The sequence below is a fragment of the Phalacrocorax aristotelis genome, chromosome 3 (genome assembly GCF_949628215.1).
Source record: "Phalacrocorax aristotelis chromosome 3, bGulAri2.1, whole genome shotgun sequence".
Lineage (NCBI taxonomy): Eukaryota > Metazoa > Chordata > Aves > Suliformes > Phalacrocoracidae > Phalacrocorax > Phalacrocorax aristotelis.
In genome coordinates, this window is record NC_134278.1 from 27168220 (window position 1) to 27195739 (window position 27520).

General features: G+C 42.6%; 1 protein-coding gene across 1 annotated transcript in view; it reads left to right on the forward strand.

Annotated features, from left to right (window-relative positions):
* Positions 1-23162: 23162 nt before the first annotated feature.
* FAM83B (family with sequence similarity 83 member B) overlaps positions 23163-27520 on the forward strand; it is a 51985-nt gene continuing 47627 nt past the window's right edge. The window contains exon 1 of the mRNA XM_075086993.1: positions 23163-23356. The gene's annotated coding sequence lies outside the window, so the exon portion shown is untranslated. The remainder of the gene's footprint in view (positions 23357-27520) is intronic.

Genomic DNA, 27520 nt, shown 5'->3' on the forward strand with positions numbered 1-27520 from the left:
TTCTAAACTCCTAAAATGTCAAACAGCCTTTGTACAATTTGCCTTTCAAATACTTCAAGCTTTGATTAATATCCTTGAGCTTAGACATGCTGCTACTTTGGGGATCCTTCATCCAGTTTAAATTAAGCTTTGTTTCTTAGTTTGCAGTATTGGGCAAAAGGAGAATTTAAGCCTACTCAGTATTTACACAAGAAAGCACAAACTGGGGAACAACTGAGGCTGTGATTTCACCATGCTTAATACCAGACGTGCATTACCACATCCCTGAACGGGATAGACTCGTCCTGGGTCACACAGGGGTACACAGTCGCACTGCAGAGGATAAATGGGCAGGCAGCCACAAGACATGATGCACTGATTTGGTCAGATTAATGCTTTTAATTTCTGCTTGATGCCAGCTCCAGGGAGACAGATGATAACATACAGTGAATATCTACATTAAATTCCATAGAGCATTTGATTTTTTATCAAATATTAGTGTCTGTTCATTACTATGTCATAATAGTAAATTAGAACAAAGTTTCACAAACATCTATGCTTAAGAACAGCCCTTATTTGTGTTGACTTCATTTGAAGTTGATAAGAATGTTCATCTTCCTTGGGCAGGTAATATTGTCTTTATTTCCTTGTGACCTTGTAAAAACCAAGAAAACAAAAAGGTCATAGCAATCAATTGATCTCAACATTTTATATTTTCAAAATAACAACTAATCAGCATTTCATCACTGCAAAATCATCACAAATGGATCTTTGAATAAATGTAAAACATTTCTATGATATTTGAAGTTCCTTTTAATAGCAGCCCTATTTTAGCTTTTACCACTTCTGATGTAAAATAAAGTATCTGCCTGAAGTGGGATAAAATGTCACCCTCCCTTTTATTTCAACCATTTTCCAAAACTCCAGAATTCCTGAAGAGTTTATTTGACAACAGGAAAAAGGCTACACCGATAATGGGCAAAGCCTTAATGACTGAATATAGTACCATCTGTTATCTGATGATGCTTACACACAGGCTTAGAGTTGTTTACTCATTGATGGAGATCATTGGTTGCTACTAATGAATTACATTATTTGAAGCAGCCAGGCAGAAAGCTCTAACACCAGTACTGAACAACACAACATGTTGGCAACACAAAATGCTTTTACAAGCCCATGCTCGGCAGTCGGATGTAAACTAAGCTTTCTACCACCACATTAAGAATGCAATGGAACTGTACATCTATAGATCTGTACCGGCTTATTTTAATTACATGAAGCTGTGACACAGTATATCTCAGAGACCAGACCCAAGTGCAGTAATTTAAAGTAGCTGACATAGAGAAGGAATCATTCACATGGACATTAAATCCTCATCATTTTACTGAATATCTGTCAAAAGGCTTGGATTGTGATAATCAGCCCAGATCTCCAGGGCTGAGAACAATTCACAGAACAGAGGTGGCTCTAATGGCTCTGAACATTTTTACAAGTATTGCCTTGTTTACCAATTACCATTCTTGGGCAAAACGATAACAAGCAGACCAATGGTAAGTTCCAACCACCTGGTATTCCAGAAGTGAACGCCAAGTTCCAGCATGTCATATCTGTCAAGATCCTGGAAACAATTAGTGTTTCTGACCCTGGCAAAGCATCAAGGTAGCTCTGATGGTTGTAAAAGATTCAGTAGTCAGTAAACACACAAAATTCTTCAGGTATGTTAAACAAGATCCAGGAAATAACTCTGTAATGTGTGGTATGGCATTTCCTTTTATTAAGCCTTCCTGCGCTGGACATGGAACTAGAGCTGGGACCAAGCTTGGCCAAATTCTTAGCAGTGGCAGAGAAACAGACACCCCACTCCCTGCACCCCACCTATGCCTCCCCAACCCCCCACCTCTACCGCCCAATCGTGCAACAACTCAGATCTGAGCATCAGCATGCTAATAATATCACTGTTTCCTATCAGTCCTAAGAGTGGGCTTACCTTCACGCTGGATAAGAGCAATGGTAAAAGCAATCCCATAAGACTCTACAGAGGAATATGATAAAGGCTGATTGCATATCATCACACAGGTGTAGCAACACATTATTTAGAAGCATAAAAAAGGAAGGATACCAGAGGATATTTGTGGAAAAACTACCACTCCTAGATTCCTTATGGATTGTCCTCCCTTCCCTCATGCACACCTGCATGAAGAGGCACAGGGAGGTGGGGACGGGAACTAACTTTGTATGGCCTATATTAGGTCAAACAAACACAGCAGCTAACTTTAGGGCACATTGGAGCTACTCTATTATTAATCCAATTTAGGATCATGGATCTTAAATTGAGATGTGGAAAGAGGTAAAGAAGAGCTTGGTCTAATCTTTCCCAAATATCATGCAATAGTGACAGCTTTTTGCACAAGGAAAACCAAACTGTACTCCAAAAAAGGATGTAGTGATGGGTTCAGAGAAGAGCAGTCCTTGGAATCAGGCACCGAAGTCCTTCCTACTGCTTTTCCTGAGGTGGTACGCTTCAGTGTAGCCCCTGTCCTGCCAACAGCACCATGTAGTCAATGGTTCTGTGGAGAAGCAATGAATAAAAGAAGGATTATTTTATGTAGCAACATAACATTGTGTTTCAAGGATAGAATGAATGGGAAATTGTAGGAAAAGTTTATGTCAAAGAGATACATGCTAATTATCCATAAAATTTGATGGAAAATGCATGTAAGTGAAATATAAATGAGAAAAAAGATACAAAATGCATGTTTGTCTATCTAAAAGAGCTTTAAAGATGTACATAAAATACATGGAACAGTAAGTCATACGAATGGCAGACACATTTAATATGGCTACTAGTGCAGGAAAGTACAGAACTCTAAGAAATAAAAGGAAAATAAAGGAAAGCAAAAATGGTAACACCTGAAGATGAGAAACCAAAGTTTTTTTAATGCACCACAGTAAGACACAGGGCTTTATCCAGCAACTCATTCTCTTGCAAGGAAATAAAGAAGCTTATAATTGAGTGAAAATACTTTAACTCAAGCCTGCATTCATTCCTTCATTTAAGAGTGAAAAAGTTTTTCCTTAGTGGTGTTTTCAGTTACAAGAACATGTCTCTATTACTTTTCCTTGTAGTAACATCTTTTGTGTGAATCAATCTGCCAAACAGAAGATTGCTTCCAGGCAAATAATAAAAGCTACAAAGGTATGAGTGTCTTTCACAGCAGTAAGGTGTTCACATCTCAAAATAATTGAGACTGTTCAGGTGCTAACCTAATTAAGGATGTCTGTCTCAATTTAAGTTTAGATTAGATGCAAGTTGGGACAGTAGTTATCAACAGATCATCTTCTTTCAGGTCAGTTACTTTGGTTTCCATTAAAGGCCACAAAAACATTACAGCATACGCATTGTTATTAAGCTCCATACTAATTTATTCAGAAAGGATTCTCTATTTACCTACCTATTTCCTTAGCAGGAATTTCCTGATACACTGCTTCAAGTTAAAAAAAGGATTGAGAAATCTTCTTGGCTTTTCCCCCTTTCATTAGCAAATTTCTCATTCCTTAGTGTGACTACACTTTGCAACTGTAAACACAGGTGCCAGCAAGTATCTTCCACAAATCCTAGACTTTGAGCATTATTTCCTCAAAGGTTGGTAATTTAGTCATAATAATTGAAAAATTAATTTCATTAAAAGCTTTTGTTTATTTCCTCTAGTGATCCAGTTTTCATCTGACGTATCTGTTGAGCCCATTTTACTTAAGGGCTGGTCTGTCTGTGATTTTTCTCTCTGTAGGTCCATCCGGTGTCCTGCTCCCCGCCCCCCTACAGTATTATTAATCCATTGGCCAACGGCACACAAACCTGCAGGTAACCCCTTATTAAATTCCTGTGGATTACATTAAAATTTATTTATGGGGATTGAAAAGGAAACCAGATTAATGCTCTTCCTGAGCAAAAGCCTCACATGTGCTCTGTTTCCCTGGCTGAGAGGCCTTGGTCAGTCAGTCAGAAGTACATGCTGATCTTGTTCTGACAGTGTGCACAGTATGGTAGAAAAACTTGAAGCATGGGACCATGAGAAAGAAGCTGAGGTTACTGCATCAGATGGAACCTTATATGGGACATACATAATGAGCCTTACATGGGGCACATATCCACTAAAAAATGAGAGTTGTAAGAAAATTATTCTAAAGAGTCATTCATAAAAAAATAAAAGAACTTGTTTTTGATTAATGTAAAACAGAGAATTTTCAAACATCACCTCAGGGTTAGCTTGCAGAGTGCCTGAAGAGCTCTGTTATCTATCCTATACACAGGTTCTGCTTTCACTGCTGATACCTTCAACACCAAAAATAAAAGATTTAAGTATGGGACACCAAAGTCTTCCTTACAGGATGCATAAACAGCTCTGGGGGCAGATAGTGCTGACTGGCATCTCCCCTGGAAAGACCCTAATTTCAGTTGCTTCTATATTTGTCAAATGTTAACTGGTTGGCTGGTATGTCTCATCTTAAGACATCTCTCTTGTTGATCATTTTTACCTTCCTTTCTCTGTTCTTGTACTACCTCCCTGTGCTTTACCATGATGCAGTAGCTCTGAGGAGGCTGCAGCTGAAGTATGAAACCAAATTCACATGCCAGCTGGCCAGCTGGAAGGTCAAGCAGGTAGAGGTGTGAGTAGAAGAAGCACATGAGTTCTTTCAGAACAGCAACGGGAAGGAACTGGTGTTAGAGCCAGAAGGAATGGGCAGGAAGGGATGAAAGAGGGAGAAGGTGGAGGGGGCACAGGGGCTGAACTTGGTTGCTCCACATGACTGGAGCAAGAAGCCAATGAGAATTAGTGGAAAACTGAGACCAGAAACAGAATAAGGCACACCAAGAGAAGATAAACTTGACACAACCCTGACCACCTGTAGTGGTAGAGAGGCATGAGTGCTGGGACTGATGGAAAACTGGGAGATAGGACTACAGACACACTGCTGGGACAAAACAGGAGCAATGGAGTGGCATCAGTCACGATTAGGGAAAAATAGCAGGCACAGATATTTCTATGGGCAGCTTACCCTGTTGGCGGAGCAAGACAAGGGACCTGGCTCCATAAGAAGGTAGTATTGCCATTAAGTTATTGTGTGTGTGCTAATTCACCCATCTGAAAAACAGGGCTTGTTACTAGAAGTGTGTCACCCTGCTGATATAAAGGTACCCCTTATCTGATAGCACAGGATCTGTGCTTGTACTTCCTAATACGTACAGCTTCATGTGGCCATTTCAGCTCAAGTGACACTAGCTCAACATCTGTATAATCTACTGCATAAAACAAATGTGTGCACAAAACTATCAGAGCATGCTCCCTTCCAAAGCCTAGAACAGAACTGGGGCACCATTTTCCTCTTCTGGAAATGCATATTTGCGACACTCAGCGTACCTCATCTCTCGGATACAGAGCTATAAATCCATTTGCTAAACATCTAGTCTCGGTCTCTCCAGGCTGACACACAGCTACAATATTGTTCTTAAAGTCGATCAACTCCAAGCTGATGAAAACTGTGCTTTGCAGACAAAAAGTGTGATAAAAGTATTTCGTGCTTTGAAAATGAAGCATGAAACATCTCATGTTGGGCATCCAAAATCAGGGATGCTTTTGACAATTCTGACCTTAGTCTTTGTGTGTCTCAATCTCTCAGTTATAGAATGAGGATAACAGTGGCACTTAATTTTGCAGGGAACCGCAGATTAGCTAATTTTATGAAGCACTTATGTGCTATGGTGAAAGCACAGCACAATCACCCATGAAGATTAGATAATTTTACATTTGATGAAGAATCTGCCTGTTGGATATTGAGTAAGATCTGTTATCAAAATATTGAAGAAAGAAGAAATATGGAGTAACTACCCATTTATTGATTAAGGTAGGGTTTCCCCGAGAGGGGAAAAACAATACCTATAGAATCATGTAATTAAAAGTTGTCTGATAATGTGTATACATAAAAAGGGTAGAATGAAAGTTGCACAGGAAGCTTTTATTTTCACATTCCTTACAATTTAAGCACCTGACTTTGCAATCCTCATCAGTGTTTTGGTATGGTTTCTCCCTGTAGGCAACTCTATTTTAATTACATTAAAAGTTTATTGCATAAACTAGTTAAGCAGTATAAAAGTTTGAAAGTTCTAGTTTTCATACACAATGCCATTAAAATTATTCTGATTGTCCTTTTTATCTTTACCATGTATTTCTGATTCCTTTGTAAGTATTTTTATATTATGATAAAATAATATATTGTTTTAATTATTGTTATTGAAATCTTATCAGGAAGTCTAGCAGTTCATTAAATTACATAATGCATGAAGTAGCTGGAGTCGATTAAATTAATGGAAAAATAGACTTCTGACATTTTATTAAAATAACGCCTTTCATTCAAAAATGATCCAACTGGTGTCAAAGAGTTGTAAATGAGCTTTCCTGTTCAATGCAATGTCCTTATGAATTTATGTGAGCAACAGCCCAACTTTCTATCTAAGTGCAAAGTGAGTCTCCAAGATAAGTTTTTTGTAGGTCATTCCAAGAGGTGTAAAATAATTTCAGACAGAAAATAATAACCATTGCATGTTTAGCAATTTGCTCTTCAGATGCAAAGCATGTCTCTTCAGTCTTAAGTTTTCTAGTAAAACATTCCAGATCATTGTTTCCTTTATCTGTTTGTTTTTTAAATCCCTCAACTCTTCCTGGGAAAAATCCTACAAAAACAAGCAGTATAAAATGTAAGCAACTTTCCTTCTGCAGGAAAAGGAACAGAGTGAACTATATCTGCTGTTTTATATACAACTGGCAAGGCTTAGCCAAAAGTTGGTGGGGTGACAGATAAAATCGTGAAGGATAGGAAATAAGATCTGTATTGATTGGAATATAGTTTTCATTGTATTTAAGAGTATTTAATGCTGTATTACATATACATTCAGACAAGTATATTTACTAGCACTAAATGTAATTTAATATCGCAGAAATTCCATTACAGTCAGGGTACAATATCTGAAATATAAAGGCCCAGTGTAAATAAATACACTAAAATATTGACCTTAATTCACCACATTACAATGCCCTTCCTGCATTACAATCTTTCTTCCTCCTCTTAATAACTACTGTTAATTTGGAGAACTACTTTCCAAGAATAAGCATGAGCATATCCTGGACAAATGTGTTAATTTAATTCTATGAATAAATTAAATAGTTGTTCATATTAAATAAACCATCACTGTCATATGATTTCCTTTTTCTCCTTCCTTTTCAATACATGTGCTATGCACCTCATTTTTGTGTTGATTTTGTTGATCTGAATATTTTAAGCTCCACCCTGAATATTTTAAGCTCTGTATGGATTATTTGTATTTTCAGCTGTATTTTCATTTACTGTGATACTAGTAATTCATTACAGTAATCTAATTAGTTCCACTGAGACAGCTTTCCTCAAAGTTGCCAGTCACCCCTACACATTTCTAAGCATGAATGTCTAGAATGTACTTGCTAATAAAATAGATTCCAGGAGCTGTTATGAATTCTAACACTGAATTAGAACTTTAATTTTACACTGCACAGAATTAAAACTTCTATGAATTTCCTTTTTCTCTTTCTTCATACTTCCAGTCTCAAAGCCCAAGATCACCCTTACGGACAGGTAGTTGCAGAAATCTCTGAAGGCTTCTTCCTGGTATACTGTGACTCCTATATGTCAGCTGACAACAGGATGATCTCCACTGTGCTATTTCCTACCTGCCAATGGAGTAAGAAGAAATCAGTCAAACACATAGTCACTCGAGCATTTCTTACCATAAATATTACTGATGTTTGTTGTACCTGGCTTTCTGCAATGCTTGATCTGAAATTAAATCAAATCAAAACTTATATACAAGGTACAGAGCCTCAGTGCTTTGTGCATCTTTGCACTTTATTAGGCTACGGAGGAATGTCTTGCAACAATAATGGACAAAACCACAGGGGAAAGGAGAATGAAAATTTATTTTTTTCAGGTATAGCAGGGTTTATCGGGAAACTGAACGATGACAAGCAAAAGCGCAAAATTCTGACAGTGAAAACTACGTTGCTAAGAAGGTATGTTACAACAGTGTGTGTGTGCACATTCAGGTAAGGGGATAAGGGAGATTACACAGGAGGCTATTAAGTCATTTGCCTATAAAATAGCCCTCAAGGAACACTTTTGTTCTTATCACATCTGCAATTACTTGTATTGATATTTCTCACTCATCCTTTTATCTCTCACCCTGTGTTACTTTTGACATAAGCAGCAGTTTCCCAAATTCAGACCTCCTTCACAAAAATCCTATTTCTGCTATGAACCATATAGCAATTAAATGCCTACTTTTACTGCCAATTTGGAGGTTATTGATCAAAATCTTAAGTGGTGGTGTTTACTTGTCTTCCAACTCCATTATTTTTTTATTGTTTCCTACTACTAGGATGTGCATAATAACAACTGGACATAATCTTGTACGTGTTGTTCTTCCTGTAGGTGTGGATGTGTTGCATGCTGGTTCATGATGCAGAAGGTCACCAGCACTGCATGTTTCTGAGGTCACCGGAAGCCTTCCTTACTCACTGCAGTCTATGCACCAGTCTTCTCTGATGCGCTCTGCTCATGTCTCTGCTGAGATTTGCATTGTCTGTTAAAGCCCTGAACTAAAGCTGATTGAAGGAAATTAAAATGGGAGCATTTTCTTTCATTTCACTGCAAATCACAGTAAATGAAAACTGAAATATAGCTGAGACGACTAGAGCCAACAGAGGACAGAAGTACCTAAAAACCTTTTGATCTGAGCACCATGTGGGATACAAGAGGAGGAATTCAAAGCTTCTGGATGTTGATCAGGCTCATGAGTTAGGTGTGAAGTTGCCCAGAGGGGCCAAGATCTGTGTATACACAGGTACAGAGTGACAGGCACCCTGGAGCTTTAAAATGGAAAAGTAAGACCCTGTGGAGGCACTTTAAATAACAGTTGAGAAGAGCTTATTTGATGAGTAATTTTCAACACAGATGCCTGAGGTCCTGTGTTAGTCATCAAATTTCCTTGTTAGAGTTGAAATCATTTTGGATACTTCTTTCAGAGGTTGCTTAGGTTTTGATAAAAAATGGAAGGATAGCATTTACTTAATTTGGAGAAGGTTTTTATGTTCCCTTACATTTTTATGACAGTCTGTCTCATTCTAGCACACATTTATAGTTCAGCTTGACTGAACTTTAGATATTTTCTAGCTTCAAAACACTTTTTTTTCTGTATAAATGATTCCATTTTAAAACAATTTTAATTCTTGGCAAGGGCAACTTCCAATTTCCACGTTCATAACCCAGCCATTTTTACTGAATTACTTCTTAGTCCATTTTTTTTTTTGTCATGAGTTGAACTACCCTTATTCATTTATTAATTAAGTACAAGTCAGATTATGATTGCCACTTAAATGTTAATGTATTTGTTGGATCAAAATGAATTGCAAGCACATAATGTCTCATAATCTGTAAACGTAAAATGATAGCTCAAATCCACCTCTGGGCCTTGATCACACAGGTTAACAGTTTTCCATTTAAGATAGCTGAAGAGAATGGAGAAAATCCACAAATCCACCAGCACTCCCAGGCCCTTCTCAACAGAGCCGCTTTCCACTAGTTCAGCCCCCAGCCTGTACTGGTGCATGGGGTTGTTCCTCCCCAGGTGCAAGACCTTACACTTGCTTTTGTTGAATTTCACGAGGTTCCCCTTGGCCCAGCTCTCCAGCCTGTCGAGGTCTCGTTGGATGGCAGCACAGCCTCCTGGTGTATCAGCCACTCCTCCCAGCTTGGTATCATCTGCAAACTTGCTGAGGTTACACTCTATCCCATCATCCAGGTCATTGATGAATATGCTGAACAGGACTGGACCCAGCACAGACCCCTGGGGAACACCACTAGTGACAGGCCTCCATCCAGACTCTGCTCCATTGATCACAACCCTCTGAGATCTGTTGTTGAGCCAGTTCTCTATCCACCTCACTGTCCACTCATCCACCCCACACTTCCTAAGCTTGTCCATGAGGATGTTATGGGAGACAATGTCTAATGCCTTATTGAAGTTGAGATAAACAACGTCCACTTCTCTCCCTTCATCAACCCAGCCAGTCACACCATCATAGAAGGCTGTCAGGTTGGTCAAGCATGATATTCCCTTGGTGAATCCATGTTGACTACTTTGGATAATGTTCTTTTTCTCTGCATGCCTGGAGATGACCTCCAGAATGAACTGTTCCATCACCTTTCCAGGGATGGAGGTCAGGCTGACTGGCCTATGGTTTCCCGGGTACCCTTCTTGCCCTTTTTGAAGATTGCTTTCCTCTAGCCCTCAGGCACCTCTCCTGTCCTCCCCAACCTTTCAAAGATGATGGAGAGTGGCTCAGCAAGAACATCCACCAGCTCCCTCAGGGCTCATGGGTGCATCCCATCGGGGCCCATGGATTTGCGAGGACCCACTTTGCCTAAATGATCTCTAACCCAATCCTCCTCAACCAAGGGGAGGTCTTCCTTTCTCCAGATTTTCTCTCTCACCTCTGGGGGCTGGGATGCCTGAGGGCCAGCCTTAGCAATAAAAACCAAGGCAAAGAAGGCATTCAGTAACTCTGCCTTCTCTGCATCCTGCATCACCAGGGCCTCCACCTCATTCAGCAGCAGGCCCACAGTTTCCCCAGTCTTCATTTTACTGCTGATGTATTTGAAGAAGCCCTTCTTGTTATCTTTGACATGCCTTGCCAGATTTAGTTCCAAGTGGGCCTTGGCCTTCCTCATTGCATCTCTGCATACCATGACAATGTTCCTGTATTCTCCAAAGTGGCCAGTCCCTTTTTCTACATACTGTAAACCTCCCTCTTCCATCTGAGTTTCTCTAGAAGCCTTTTGCTCATCCATGCAGGTCTCCTGGCTCCTTTGCTTGACTTCCTCTGAGGGATGCACCAATCTTGAGCTTGGAGGAACAGGGCCTTGAATACTGACCTGCTCTTTGTGACCCCCCTGCCTTCTACAGCCCTAACCCATGGGATTCCTCCAGGCAGGTCTTTGATGAGGCCAGAGTTGGCTCTCTTGAAGTCCAGAGTTGTAATCCTACTTATTGCCCTGCTTCTAGCATGCAGGATCCTGAACTCCACACCATCTCATGGTCACTGGAGCCAAGGCTACCCGCAGCCCTCACATCCTCAACCAGACCTTCCTTGTTTGTTAGTATAAGGTCCAGCAGCAGATCTTGTCTCATTGGCTCCTCCACCACCTAGATCAAAAAGTTATCCTCAATGCTTTGCAGGAACCTCCTGGATTGTGCATGTCTCACCATGTTGCTTTTCCAGCAAATATCGGGGTGGTTGAAGTCCCCCACAAGAACCAGGGCCTCTGACTGTGAGTCTACTTCCAGCTGTCTGTAGAAGGGTTCGTCAGCTTCCTCTTCCTGATCAGGTGGCCTGTAGTAAACGCCCACAACAGTGTTGCCCATATTTGTCTGTCATCACAGAATTATGGTTTAAGATCTAAGGTTGTGTTTAAAAACAATATATATTTCTGGGCTTCGGGATTTCAAGACAGGCTTTAAGGACGTTAACAGCTGCAAACTCCAGGGTTGGGAATCAACAGTCTCCACTACTCTTGCTGTTTTAACTCCAAAGCCAATTTAAGTATCAGAGAAATTAGCCATTCCTTTGCTGATAATAATAGTAGACACAATCAGGTAATAACATTTCATAATCTGAAGCTATTACTTCTCACTATTTCTCAGTTGCTCCTCTTAGGAACTGGCAAACCCCTCAGTTTCCTAAAGGTATATTCTAAAGTGCTCTTACGTGCTGATAATATAAAACTCTCCGGCTTGTAAATCCAAAATGTTTATTATCACCAGGTAATACCAGTTAAAGACTGGGGACTATAATCTAACCCACAACAGAGAAGCATAAAGGAAAACTGCCTTTTAGCAAAACTCTGGTGAGGACTTTACCATTCTAGGGATGGCGTAAACTCTGTCAGAATTATGGCTGTTAAAGGAAGGAGAATAAGTATAGAATCACAGCATCACAGAAAAATTAGGTTGCAAAGGATTTCTGGAAGTCATGTAGTCCAACCTCCCACTTCAAGCCAGTCTAACCAAAAAATTACAAGAGGACGGCCAAGGCCTTGTCTAGTCATGTTTTGAAAATCTCCACAGAGGCGGATCCCACAGGCTGTCCGGGAAGCACATCCCAGTGCTTAGCCACCCTCACAGAAAGGAATTTTTCCGGTGCCCAATTAGAATTTCCCTTGCTGCAACTTGTGATTGTTGCGTCTTGTTGTCTCATTGTCATGGAGAGCACTGCCTAAGTGCCATCACAATGTATCTCCTTCCTCCCACAACCTCACGGCACGAGTTTTTAAAAACATATTGAAACAAGTGACTCTGTATGTTCTCTACTTGGAATTTCAGTTATGTTCAGGTTTTCAGCACAATTTATCTATCATCCCCGACTCACATATGCCTCTGAAGGAGCTGGCAGCTAAAGATGGGAGACTACAAACTTGCCCAAATATTTTGTTCTAACCACTTACCATCAGAGACATGATGTTGAATTAGATGGACCTAGTATAGCTACTCCTGTATTTGTGTGTTCTTTCTCTTCTGTACCTGAAACATCTCTAATTCAACTCAAAGCAATTGTTCACAATTTGTACTTGGATTTGAAGTTTGCTGCGTCTGTTTCAGACTTCGAGAAGCTTCTGTGTCCATAAGCTTGTCTACTTTTCACAACAGTATTAGCTGATTTGATGAAAGACATTACCTCTACTTAAAAATCTGTATCATCAATGTCCTTAGTTTATCAAGTTCACAGTAACATTAATTCTGAAGACATCTTGGTAAATGCAGAGTAAGTTATGTTTGTTTCATTAATTGTACATGTAAGTTAACACCTTCACGCTGGTTGTAAAGCACCAACTCCAGCATTTGTTTTGTATCATTCAGCCAATAAACAGTCCCTAATCAGAGGCCATTTGTGTTTTCTAGACAGGTATGTGGATGGTTAAGAAAACTTTGTCTTTGAGGATAGAATATTTTTGGAACTTGTTTACCACTTATGCCATTGATAATAACTTCCTTGGCTATAACTTCATTGACAGCTGGTGAATCGACCCAGAAAAGAATAAGCCTGCTATTTCTAGCAGCTGGATCCAGACTTACAATTTTGTTGATACTTGGGAACATTAAAATAATTTTCTATGCTGTTGAGACTTTAAGTGATTCTATTATTTGATATAGACTGCTCTAATCCCTGGTTTATTTTTCCCTTCTACTTCTGCCAGTATTAATACTGATAACCAGAGACCTCACAAAGGTATTGTGAAACCTTAAATCCTTCCCGAATTTTAGCATTAGAAAAAGGTTACAAGAAATACGGGCTTGCGCTTACAAACTCATTAGGACCACAAGCACCCAAGCATACATTAGGGTAAAGTTGAAGACTCTAAGCATCCACTGTAAGGAGCACTGGGAAGAAAACTAGCTTCAGGCACTTCTGGGATTGGAAGGAGATGAAGACCTTTCATCCTATTGCCAATCTCACCTCCAAGCAGAAAGGTGAATACTAGGCCAAAAGCAGGTCATTGTAAGTGCCAACACAGTCCTGTCAAAGTGGTTATAAAATCAGCATAGCTTCTAGGAGGATCTTTTCCATGATCTTCCCAGGCACAGCAGTGATGCTGAGAGGTTGATAGTTTCCAGAGTCCTCCTTTGTACCCTTTTTAAAAATGCATTCAGTGTTTCCCTTTTTCCAGTCACCAGGGACTTCACTTGACTGCCATGACTTTTCAAATATCATGGAGAATGGCTTGGCAACTACATCATCCAGTTCCCTCAGGACTCTGGGATGTATCTGGTCAGGTCCCATAGACTTATGTATGTTCAGGTTCCTCAGGTGGTCACGAACCTGATCTTCTTTTACAGTGGGAGAGACTTTGCTCCCCCAGACTCCATCTTGCAGTCAACCTACTTGAGAGGTGCGGGAAAAGAGGTTGCCACTGAAGCCTGAGGCAAAGAAGTTGTTGAGTACCTCAACCTCCTCCTTGTCCATTATGACCAGTTTACCAGTCTTGCTCATCAGGGAAGGTACGCTTTCTTTGACCTTCCTTTTCTGGCTGACATACCTGTAGAAGCCCTTCTTATTATTCTTTGCATACCTTGCCAGGCTAAGCTCCAGTTGCACCTTGGCCTTCATGACCCCATCCCTACACAACTGGGCAGCATCCCTATACTCTTCCCATGGCACCTGCCCCTGCTTCCACTGCCTATGCATTTCCTTTTTGTCCTTTAGTTTGAGCAGCAGGTCTCAACTCATCCATGCTGGTCTCTTGCCATCCTTTCCTGATTTCTTATACTTGGGGATCAAAAGCTCTTGTGCTCTAAGGAAAGCATCCTTAAAGATCTGCCAGCGCTGTTCTGCTCCCTAGTCCCTGAGAGCAGTTTCCCAGGGGGTTCTATTGACTAATTACTTGAGAAGCTGGAAGTTTGCTTTCCTTAAAACTCAGGGTCCTGACTTTACTCTTTGCCCATATGCCCCAGGACTGTGAACTCCACCAGTGTACAGTCACTGCAGCTCACGCTGCCTCCAATCTTGACGTCACCAATTAGCTCACTTGTGTTGGTGACCAACAGGTCCAGTATTGCATCCTCTCTGGTAGGGCTGTCTATTACCTGGCTTGAGATGTTATCCTCAAGGCATTCCAGGAGTCTCCTGGATTGCCTATAGCTTGCCATGTCATTTTTCCAGCAGATGTCAGGGTGGTTGAAGTCCCCCAGCAGGATGAGAGCCTGCAAGCATGATGCTTCCTGTAGCTGGAGTAAGAAGGCTTCATAAATAGGCTCCCCTTGATCAGGCAGCCTGTAGTAAACACCAACCACAAGGTTCCTTTTTGCCTCGGTCTCTGATTCTTACCCATAAGTTTTCAACCTGCTCATGGCTATTCTTCAGAGACAGCTATTCACACCCTATCCATTTCTTGATGCACAGGGCAATGCCTCTGCCCCTCCTTCCTCATCTGTCCCTTATGAGCACCCTGTAGCCATCGATAGCCATATTCCAGTCATAGGATTTGTCTCACCAAGTTTCAGTAATGGCAAGTAGATAACAGCTTTCTAGCAGCATGGTGGCTTCCAACTCCTCCTGTTTGTTGCCCATGCTGCGTGCGTTGGTGTAGACTGTTGCACTTCAGCTGGGTTGCTGGTCATGTCACCTTCTCAGAGGAACACCCCTTAATTCTTTTGAGGTATTTCAATGGTGTTTCCCTGTCGACTCCCATTACCTCAGGAGCCCCTGGCTCATCTCCGTAAGACTTCAGGTGTGCTGCAGTGTAGCCAGCGCATCTAAAAGCAACAGGCTGAGGGCCCTAGCTAGCAGCCCATACATCTAACCTTGGCATGTCATCCCACAGCTTGTCATGGACAAGCCTGATATTATCCTCCTCCCTCTTCAAGTCTAGTCTAAAGCTCTGTCAATGAGCCCGGCTAGCATGTGACCAAAGACCCTCTTTCCCCTTTGAGAAAGGTGAATCCCATCTGATGCCAGCAAGCCTGGTACCGTGTAGGCCATCCTATTATCGAAAAACCCAAAACTGCGGTGGTGTTCAGCCATGGAGACATGTATTAATAGACTGGGCCCATCTGTTTCTTCCAGTATTGCTGCCCACAACTGGAAGGAGAGAGATAAAAATAACCTGTCCTCCAGAGCCCCTTACCAACTGTCGTAAAGTCCTGAAGCCTCTTTTGATGACCCTTGGACTAGGCGTTGTGGCTTCATTGCCACCCACACGGAAGAGCAGTAATGGGTAATAGTCTGAGGGCTGTACCAGGCTAGGAAGTTTCCTTGCGATGTCCTTAACCCAGGCCCCAGGGAGGCAGCAGGCTTCCCTAAGAGGAGGGTCTGTCTGGCATAATGAACCCTCTGTTGCCTTCAGAAGGGAGTCACCTACAAACTATAACCTCCTCATGGAGGTGGTCATGATACTGGGGATAGGCCTTTCTGACCTTGGCCATACCTCTGGTGTGGATGGACCATCACCCACATCATCCATTGGCTGGCCTCCCACATGCAGAGCCTCATACCTGTTGTACAGAGGCATCTGGAAAGGCGAGGTGGACAAGGAGGGTGTTTGCCTGCCACCCAAGCATGGACTTGCCTCCATTAACTCCTTTACTTTAAGGTATTGCCTTCAGTCAATGGTGGCAGGAGAATGCAGGGTCCCCTTGGTTTTTTTCTGGTGGCTGTTCCTGTTTCTGTCTTAGGGAGGGCAGAGCATGGTTCTACCAGCCTATCTCTTTCTCAGCCTCCCTGATGCTCCTTAACCTTTCTACCTCCTTATGTAGCTCTGCCACCAAGCTGAACAAATCATCCACCTGGTCACACCTCACACCACTGTTCTCACTACTGCCATCCATTACCAGTGAAAGGCTCTGTCAGTCTCTGCAGCCTGAGACATGGATGGATGCATGTTTTCTTGGGAGCTCTGTCTGGGTTGCCACATCCATTCTGGTGAGTGCAGAATACATGGCATTCCACCGGGTGGATACCATAGCCAAGCTCCTTCTGAGAGGGTGATGACCACTAATTGACCTCACCTCTTGAGCTGGTAGGGTGGCTACACCCTTCCTGTGTGCCCTTCCAGGCAAACTGCTGCACCATGCCCTGGCTGATATGCCATGCTCTGTTTGTCTGCTCTGCTCGTGGTCCTTCTGGTGGATAACACTCCCCAGGTTAGTTGTTATAGGTGTTTGGGTGGTTGCGGTTTCTCTGGCAATGCCCAGGCCTTGTCAGCATCTCCCTTGAGAGCTGCCAGCTCCTGGTGGGTCTCTCTGCATCCCTGCCATTTCCCTGCCTCAGGAAAACCCACTGTGCACTGAGATCTGCCGCTCTGCTGCAGATCAGGCTGGCTCCGGGGCGGTTCCCCTTGGTGATGGACTGCTAGTTTCTGTTACACTGTGTTTAAATCTCCTGCCATTGTGGTAGAAAATAAACCATGCAAAATAAAAAAAGCATGCTCTGAAAATAAACCACAAGCAAATCGAGCAACAATTTGTCCCCTCTAGCCCCATTTCATTTTCTCTTTCTACACATTTATTTACAGGACTCATCTTTTTTCTTAGTCAGAAGCAACCTAGGAGCTGTGAATTCTCCTTTTGACTAGAAGATCCTTATGGCTACGTAGCGAGAGCCTACATGAATGCAACGACTTGATTCTGCTTCCTGGCCATGGCCTAATGCAGGATTTGGATCTGCAGTTCATTAAAACATTAAGATCAAACAACAGCAGACAGCTTGCCATTCCATGAGGGAATTATTCTCCCTTCCTATGGGGAGTTGAACACTCATGGCACCTGTACTGAGGAGAAACACCTTAAACAGGAAGAGATATCTTCCATTACTAATTTATCAACAGCAAACTGGACTTTGATATACTCACAGTCTTGGTCCAACTGGTGTATCCTGGGTCTAAGGCTAACTTTTAATTGATTCTTACTTATACACAATGTGAAGTTGTATATAATATTTCCTATAACATTAAAAATGTATACTATAAAAAGTACTCTGTAGGTTTACCTTTTACCAAACTAGTACAGAATCTGGATCACAAAATATATGGTTAAGATTTTGTCATTCAAACTCCAGCAATGCACCAGCCCTTGGGAAGATGCGATGAGAAAGACAGGCTAAGCCCAGTAAGGAAGATACTCCAGAAAGTTTAGTTTCCTGGGAAAGTGAGCAGGTGGAGAGCAAAACACAAGAGAGTTTTCCAATGAACTGGAAAAATGGAGGTTTGGGTTTTTTTCTTTATTTTCTGGTCAATTTTGTAGTACTGCCTGCTTTTAGTAGTAATAGTACAAGTACTATTCCCAAAGGAAGGCAAAGGTGGATGTTAAAGTAAGGGCAAGTGAGAAGAGGAAAAATAATGACAAGACCAGCCTGAAGCATGTATTTTGGAAGTTACAACAACCACCTGGATACCACCTGGGCAAAAAGATTGCTAAGATTGAGTCTGAATCACAAGGACACATAAAATCTCAGAAGACCTCAGAAAATACAAAGGTTTAGGTAAGCTTGAAGAAGATACCTAACTGTGTAACTAAACAACTGGACAAGTCATGAAGAAAACTGAGACTCTGGGCTACCTGCTGCTAGCTGTGCAGCCGTCCTTCCCCAGGGGCAAGGGTGGAACCATGTCTAAGGGCACACACAGAGGTCTAGGAGCTACCTCTCTGCCCCACAGAGAAGGAAGTTAATCTGAAGTAAGGAAACTGTACTCCTTCGCCTTTGTTATACATTGGCCTCAGCATGCTCTGAATGAATACAACAGCAGCTGTATGAAGTCAGAGCAGAGGTCTATGTAGCCTTGTATCTGCCCTTCAATGACTAGCAGTGCATGTAGACATGCGGTGAAGAGGAAAAGGAGAGGAACGAAGCATAGGGGTGGAGAATGCTCTGTCATCCTCCATCAGTTTGGAAGTTCTTGACTCAGAGCCTGAGCCAGAGGTGTTGTCTTCATATTCGAGCAGACTTCAGAGGAGTTTCCTTCTCTGTATTCAGCCCTGTTTTACAGCAGAGCTACACTTTATGTGATGAACCACATTGGGAAGCCTTAGTCACCAACTTTGTTCCAAGCTGAAGAGTTCTGTGTGGTTCTTCCTCAGACAGCAGCTGTTCTTCGCCTTCGATTATTCCTCTCACCCTGCTATTTTACCCCATCTCTCAGCTATATATATTGGAGGCAGAAAATAATGACCGGTGGATCATTTATTTATTTATTTATTTGTATTTGCATAATTTTATTTACCTCTTACTATAAATTCCTTACAGGAAACCCTCAGATTCTCTTCACAATTGAAGCTCCTGAAGTCATTTCAGTAGGTTTACACCAGGCTTTGACACAGGACCTGACAAAAATCTACCATACAGCATACAACATACAGCACGTATGCCCAGACCACCATATGTGGGTTAAAAACCCTCTCTCAGTAAAAGATCTTGACTTCAAGTCTTTGCATTTCAACTAATGGCCATTTCTTGACAGAAGCTATGGGGGTAATTGGTAAGCTAATCGGTGTTTGGACAGTGCCAAGTATTTCCATTATATCATTATGACCAAATAAATGTGTCCCTGATTTAAGAATGTGATACTAAGTAGAGTAAGTTATGATTGTTTAATTTGAAAAAGCATGTACTGAGGGTAGGACACCTGATTTTCTGTATTAATTTGTACTTTTCTGTGTCATTTTTCTCTCTGCTGCTTTATGAAAGGTGGGGAGTACTCATCAAGCTTTGTATAAATGCAGAGCAGGTCCTTTTATATCCATATCTGTAATAGCACATTTCCTCTAATTTTAAGATTAGTGTGTGAAGTCTCTGTGCTTATGCTTCAGATGAAATGGCCTTTGATTTGTAAATAGTATGAATCTTCAGGATGGTACTCTTTCTTCATCTCTTTAAAATCTAATAAAGCTCAAGGCATAGATGTCATGAATTGTATAAACATCCACTCCTTCCAAATTAATGTCCCCTTTAGTAAATCTAAATTACATCTTAGTAAGCATGCAGCAGGAATATAAGTATCAATCATATAAATATTTATCCTTAATAATTATTCATATCATAAACTTATGGACTGGTGTCACTGTATAAGTGATAACAATCTTTTAACCTCTGCTTGCATTCAGGTGGACCTGCATATGGAAAGATGATCTGTCAATACAAAAAAAAGTCTCAGAACTGACAACTGGAAACCGATGGAAGTCACAGAGATGATCATCCATCAGCACCATCATCTGAGTACCCAGGTCACTTAAGACAATCAGCGTTCTTTCTGATTACATTCTCAAGATGGTGGTATCAAACACATGGAGTTCATTCTTTTCTCCCATGAACAATTAATGGGATGCTTCAACTGGTCTTGCCCAATGTTACCTTCCCAAAGCAAAAGGAAAGGCTATTTAGGCAAATGAGAGCCTTGCCAGTTTCTGCAGTCCGTTCCCCTCAAACTGCTGTAGCTCCGCAACTCTAGGAGTAAGGATGCTGAAGGGCATAACGCTGCCTCATCCTTTTAGAATGCAGTTTTATACCTACAGTTTAATAATTTGCCTTACCAATTATTGAGCTTGCTCGTACCGTCTGCATCCACTGCCTCCTGCGGCTGCAAGACCCAGATGTTTACCACCTGCAGCGTAAATGCGTTCTTTATTTTGACAGTTGACTGTGTATAGCTGGTTTCCAAAACACATTATCCAAGCTACGTTTTATGAAGTGTCTGGTCTGGTATAGCTACTGGAGGGCTTCAGCTGACAAACTCAGGCACCCCCCAACTCCATGGAAGAATCTCCAATAGCATTTGCCATCCCCTTTTTCTATCTTCCATGCAAGGGCTTTCTCAGTATTTAAAAACATCTGTTTGTCTTCTTCATCTCTTCTCATCACTCTGTTTACCCATTAATTTTAAAGTTGGTATGGTGTACTGGCTATTTTGAGAGCACATCGTTCTCCTTAGTAACAACAGCAATAAAAATGCCTTATTATTACTGATATTATTGTTGGTGTTTTATATGGTATTGTTCATTTGCATTGCATGTGTGCTGTGTGTGTTGCTTAAGATCTTGGTATTAGATCGGTTTCCCACTGAGCTGGGCACTGCAAAGGCACATAAAAAAACCTTTTCTTGTACAGATACTAATGTAACAGAAAAACCTAGGTCCTTTTTTCATGCAGGTTTCCTTATTTAGAAAGCTATTACTGGTCTTATTACAGCTTTTTGTTTATGCTGAGGCAGTACTTCTCTAAAGGGAAGAACCAGTAGTACTTGTAAATTTTATGTAACAGAAGTCCAACCAATTCAGTCAAGGTCAAAATCTGTTGTGTGATCATCCTCTACCTTCCTAGCCTTTCTAAAATAAGTTTAGAAAATAGAACTGCTCTTTGAAAAATTTACATGGCCCCACCTCTTCATGGATGAGCTTCCACAGATACAGGTTCTCCTTCCTGACCACACGTTTTCATGGGATAAAAATGGCTGTGTACTAACTAACTGTGAAGTACTAAGCACATTTTAAAAGTTTGTTTGGTTTTCCAGCAGTTTTTCCCCTCCCTTTTTTTTTCATCAAAACCAGGAAAAATTTTTTTCAGGTGTGAGAAGAGTCTAATAATTTAATCCAGGTGATTCTATGTCTGTAAAGGGTAGTCCATGAGTATATTGACACCAACTATTTATCATAGAGTCATAGAATCATAGAACGGTTTGGGTTGGAAGGGACCTTTGGAGGTCATCTAGTCCAACCCCCCTGCAGTGAGCAGGGACATCTTCAACTAGATCAGGTTGCTCAGAGCCCCGTCCAACCTGGCCTTGGATGTTTCCATGGATGGGGCATCTACCACCTCTCTGGGCACTCTGTGCCAGAGTTTCACCACCCTCATAGTAAAAAATTTTTTCCTTATATCCAGTTTAAATCTACCCTCCTTTAACTTAAAATCATTACCCCTTGTCCTATCACAACAGGCCCAGCTAAAAAGTTCATCCCCACCTTTCTTATAAGCCCCCTTTAAGTACTGAAAGGCTGCAATAAGGTCTCCCTGGAGCCTTCTCTTCTTCAAGCTGAACAACCAACCCCAACTCTCTCAGCCTGTCCTCACAGGAGAGGTGTTCCATCCCTTTGATCGTTTTTGTGGCCTTCCTCTGGACCCACTCCAGCAGGTCCATGTCTTTCCTGTGCTGGGGGCTCCAGAGCTGGACGTACCATTCCAGGTGGGGTCTCACCAGAGCAGAGGGGAAGAATCACCTCCCATGACCTGCTGGCCACGCTTCTTCTGATGCAGTCCAGGATACGGTTGGCCTTCTGCACTGCAAGCGCACATTGTTGGCTCATGTCCAGCTTTTCATCCATAAATTTTAAATTAAAAAAAAATTGAATACTTCCATCCATATTTCCCCTTGTGCATTGCATTACCTGAATTAACTGTACAGAGAAAGTCCAACCCTGGTGGCCACCAGACTTAAACATTTATATATGTATACTGTTGTATATATATTGCATAATTGCATATTTTTATTTTTTATTTTTTCTTAGAGAACCATCATCAAAAAGTCACAGCAGAAGCACGCTTAGCTTCAGAAACAGAATATACCCTGCACTTACTATTGGGCAGTAAGGGTTAGAAAAAAAGTTTGTGCTTAAAGCCAGACTGGATGAATTATTGGTGATAAAGCATCATTGTCAGGGATGCACTGCATCATCTTAAACGGCTCATGAAAAAGATGCCTGCAGTTACGCACCATAGGGTATGATATGGGCAAAGCTTATAAAAAGTTTTCTATGTATTGCCGTTAATTTAGAATGACAAAGAAAACACGGTGTGCTTAAGTCTTGGCGTGACTAAGTCACACACACATGTGATGTGCTGATCTGCTTGCGGTTGCACGATCCTACTAAAAAGATGACCGTGTTTTGGATGAGCCTTTCAGGGAGGGCTCTCAAACGTTTCCAAACGTGGGATTGCCACGTTGGCGTGCCCAGCCTGCGGGCAGGCGATGAGGATGAGGCTGGCTGCAGGAAGGCCTTGCCGGCACCGCAGCCAGGATGGGGAGCTCTGCCTTCAGGTCCGTTTCTCTAACCTGAGACATCATGAGCAAAAGAAGAGCATTTTAAAGCAGCTGAGCTATGGAAAGGGGTCTCATCCACAGAACCTAATTTAAAGGTCTCGGACGGGAACGGCTCCCTTGCCGTGACTTGCTCCCCTGGAGTTCACCTGGAAACCGTGACTCGAGGCTGATGGGTTTACTTCTTTCTTCAAGCCAACGTTTGCTTGGAGTGCCATCTCCCACGCACACGCACGCCCCGCTCCCAGGGGCGCTCCGCGGGGCCGCCGAGGCCCGCGGCCCGGGCCGGCCCCTGCCCCGCGGAACCGCGGGCGCCCGCGGCTGCCGGCCCGCCCGGCGGGCAGGGCGTGGGGGGGCGGGACGGGGTGCGTTGGGATGGGATGGGATGGGATGGGATGGGGCGGGGGGCCCCGCCGCCGGCCGGGCCGGGGCGGGAGGGCCCCGGGGAAGGCGCTGCCCTTCGCTCCGCGCGAGGGCCGGGCTTCCCCAGTTCAGACAAGTCCTTGCCCCGCTCCCGCGGCGGCGGCGGCGGGTTTGGTGCGACACCGTCCTGACATGTTGTAACCGGTTTCCACACCCACCGCGCCTGAGAGCGACGGGAAGTACCTGCGATGAGCCCTGCGCCGTCTTGACTCGCCGCCGCCGCCGCGATCGCAGCAGCCGGGTCGAGCCGCCCCGCCGCTCCGGAGGCGAGACCCCACCGCGGGGCACCGGCGCAGTAAGTGGGTCTCCGTCCGGCCTCCCCCGGGACGGGCAGGGGCAGCGGCAGGGGCAGGCTCTGCCCCCGCCGGCCCCGCGCTGCTCGGTGCGGAGCCGCGGGGCGTTTGAAACGCGGGGGTCGCGAAATGGTGGCGGCGGCGGCGCGGCTCCGGCCGCGGCCGCGGGCACCTGAGGGGAGCCGGCGCCGAGCGGCGGGGGGCCGGCGGCGGGAGAAGGGCCGGGCGGAGCCGGCGGCCGGCGGGACGGGCTCCCACGCCGCGCTCCCTCGCGGGGCCGCGTACCGCAACCCGCCCCCCACCCCCCACGCGTGGCCGGGGTCCCGCGGGGGCGCGGGGCGTTGCGGCGCCGCCGCGGCCCGGGGTGAGACACGTGCGGTGTCCTGAGGGCTGTGGCGTCTCCGAGCACGTGGCGGTGCCAGCGGAGCGCTGGTTGCCTCCGTTTTGCCTGAAAAGTTAACTTTCTGGGTTGAAAAAAAAAAAAAAAAAAAAGAAAAAAGAAAGGCTCAGGAGCGCTTGCGGTGTTGCTTTTCACTCGAATTTGATGCCCTTCGCATCCATGGAAAATACTGTAATTTCATTAATAATGAAATAATTGCCTGTCACTGCTTAATGTGGGTAATTATTATTTATTCTTGATACAATTCCTTAATACAAAGGTTGGTGGAAGGCAGCTGTCGTAAAACACCTGTTTATTCTGTTAAAGGCTGGTCACACCAGGCCCTTAAGCGGTGGAGAGGCTCCTCAGCAGAGCCGCAGGTCAGAGGTGCTCAGGTGGATGCCCCAAAAACCATACCTGAGAGAAGGGCCAGCGACAAGGTGTTCCCGTGGCTTAAATTCCCTTTAACTGAGGTGGCAAGGTTGAAACTTTATTCACAAACTGTCAAAGCAATTGCATTTCCTTTGGAAAAAAGATAAGGACATCCCGAGGAGAGCAACACGGCCAGGGCCTTGCCAAGGACCGGCTGGACGAGCCTGAGGTTAGAGCTGCGCCCCAAAGTTGCTGAATAGGAAATTTTTCAAATCCTGAGAATATTAGTAAGGTAGGGAAGTTGCTTGGCTTTAGCTCGAGCCTGGAGGACGGTGCTCCTGGAACCACCGCAGAATGTTGCGTCATTTTCTTCAGGGGGCAGTTGTCATCTGCTGCTTTTGTGGAAGCTGGGATACGCTCTGTATCTTTCTGCAAAAAGGCATATTTAATTTTTTTTCAAAGAAAAAGCTCTCTCCATGCTGGGTTCCTGATAATGGCACTGGAAAGGTCCGAGCATGTTGTTAATAAAAGGACAAGATGATCACATCATTGCAAGATTCAGAATTTGTGTTCTTCAGCAAAAGATTCAGATTTAGCAGCTGCATTGGAGTTTAAATTAAATTGAAGCCCATTAATGGCACTTAATAAAAAAGTTCAAAGTAATTGATCCTTGTGTCCAAGCAGAGAAGGTGTCTGATACGCTGGGCTGGGATTAACAGCCAGGCTTATTCCTCAGAGGAGGAACAGCTTTCCAGGTGCTGGTAAAATTTGCAGTCGTGTACATGAAGTCTGATAAAGCTCTGGAAGCCTCCAGAGATGGGCCTCACTGTGCACAACCCTGCTAATAGAATTGTTGACCTGAGGAGGATCTTTGAAGAATCAGGTTGATTATGCAGAAATCCTTACACATGGTTGAAGAAGACACCAAAAAGTGTATTTTAGAATTTTGTCGAAACCTCAGCCTTTCTATCCAAAATTATATCGATTTCATAGGTATATTTCCTACAAAATAGCTCTTACCTTCTAAGGAGGAAAATACCTGTGCCAAGACATCTAGAGCTTTTGTCAAATATACCTGAAGCCATTGTTTTAATTTGGGAGTTTTCTTTTGTTTCTTCTCATGAATGTATCATATGCTTATGTCTTCAATTTCAAAAACCAGAATTAGAGTTTTTGCATTTTTCTCATCTGTTCTGTGATTTATTTCCGTGCTGACACATTTTACATTTACTTTCTTAAATGTGCACTGCTTTAAGCTTCTCTTATAAACAGCACTTGTAAATCAGAGATCAACATCAAAGATGTTCACTGTAAAATAACTATTCTTGTTTGAAAGACACTGCACTAGAAGTCTCACCTTTCCAAGATTATGGTATATTTATTTATACCCTGCTTTCAGCATACATCTAAGCATAAGCTACTGCATTTGACCTATGCCATGATTAATTAATTAATTGTTTTCCATTAAAAGTCAAACAATATACTATACTATTACAAAAAACAAATCAAAAGAAACAAACAAAACAAAAAACGCACGTGAACCAGCACACACATGCAGTCATTTTGCGGCTTTTATTTGTTAATAACATTCAATATTTTATATTGCACAACTTTACATGTTAAGTATAGCCCTATTCCCTTTTATTATTTTCAAAGGAAAGAGTGAGAAGAAAATAGAGATTTAGACAAGCTTTTGAAATAGGCACTTATGTCTTTCTCAACTGTATATATGAAATCGGTGGCAAAATTCCTATTTTAGAAGTATATCCGTTCCAAAGTAATGAGAAATATCTTTCATTTGCCTTTGTAAAATCAGATTTAGTCTTAAATGTCATAATAAGACTGACTGTTTTATGACACTGTTTCAAGGGTTGCTTGTCCCAGAGGGCCCTACAGGAGCGATGTCTTAGATTCTCAGGAAAGCCACCTGTATTAGCCTTTGGACTCTTCAGAACAACTCAGCTGAGTAACTCTGCATTTTGTACTCTTGGTAGTTTTTCATTCTTCATCTAAAATGCCTTGAAAAACTATTCCAGGTGATTGGCTTCCATGGGACGCTGATGGGAAAGTTTTAATTTTACAGTATTGTAGGAGTTTGACCTTTGAATTCATCTGTCTTGTCTGTACTGCGTGCTTGGTTCTGCGTCACCTTACACCACAGGCTGTGTCTGCATCAGCACAAAGTGAAATGGTATCACTCCTATTTTATAACGTTTTATTTCTATCTGTAAGAGCAGTGGAGAGTGAAGCCCTGAATATCTGTCACAGGAATACGTGTAATTCTCAGTCCGGGGAGAGCAGTGTGATCCCTTTTGCTTGCTGCTTTCCAGTTCACCACAAAGAGCTACTCTGGAAGCAGCCAGAAACACTCCTTTCCCCCAGGCTCGAAAGCAATCCTATCTGGGAAGATCTACCCTGCTACTTGGCTGAGAGACAAGATTCAAATGGAATTATTTCATGTGACATGCTGATGCCAGCCTCAGATCTGGATTTTTCTTTCTTGGTCTTTTTTTAACCTCAGACTTCCCAAGTTCCTCAGAAAATCTTGGTCTAATTGAACATTTAATTGAACTTTGGAGTATCAGTAGTGTATGGAGATTTTGATTTTTGTTCCTTTAGGTTAATGTAGCTAGTTTATGTTTCCTTTCAAGAAGATTTTAACTGTTCCCTGTAGACAGTGGAAAGCAAATGCAGTGTTTGCAAAAGTATCTGAAAGGTCTTGATGAGAAGGGAGAATTGTGTTGTGTTTATATGACAGTAAATGCAATCAGTACTCCATATGACTATTCCTTGCTATTAGACTGCTATACCATTAATTAGGCTTGTAGGGAAACCAATGCTAACTTTCAGGCTAGAGTTTTTATGTTTTTTTGTAACCATTCTGCCTTTGTTGGATATCCTTCCTACTTCTGCTGTCTTTCTCTTAAGCTTCATGCCCTAGCCCCTAATGATTAAGCAGTGCTACCATGTAGCATGTCTCTATTTTACATGGCTATGATCATGCCACTCCCATGAAAATCCCACCCCCTCTTTTTTTCATTTTTGTTGGTGACTTACCTGCCCAGTGCAGAAGTTCCTTGCAGTTTAGATTTTAGGTGAATGGTGGAGTTGCTGGAGTCCCATAGGGTTGCACAAGCATGAAGGAAGAAATGTTGGCCATTTGTCCTCTCTCTACCTTAAATCCCAAATTGTCGCAGCAAGAACCAGCCCTCTCACCCCTTCTTAAATGAAATAAAAAGATGGTAAGAATGAATTTATAAATCACCAGCAGTAAACAACTTCTTATTAATGTTTTGGAAAAAAAAAAAAGAAAAAGGTAAGATTAAAGCAGCCGCTCCTTTTGGCAGAAGGAATGAGCAGGGTGGAAACTAGACATCAGATTGCTGATTCAGAGTTTGATCCCAGATGTGGGAGG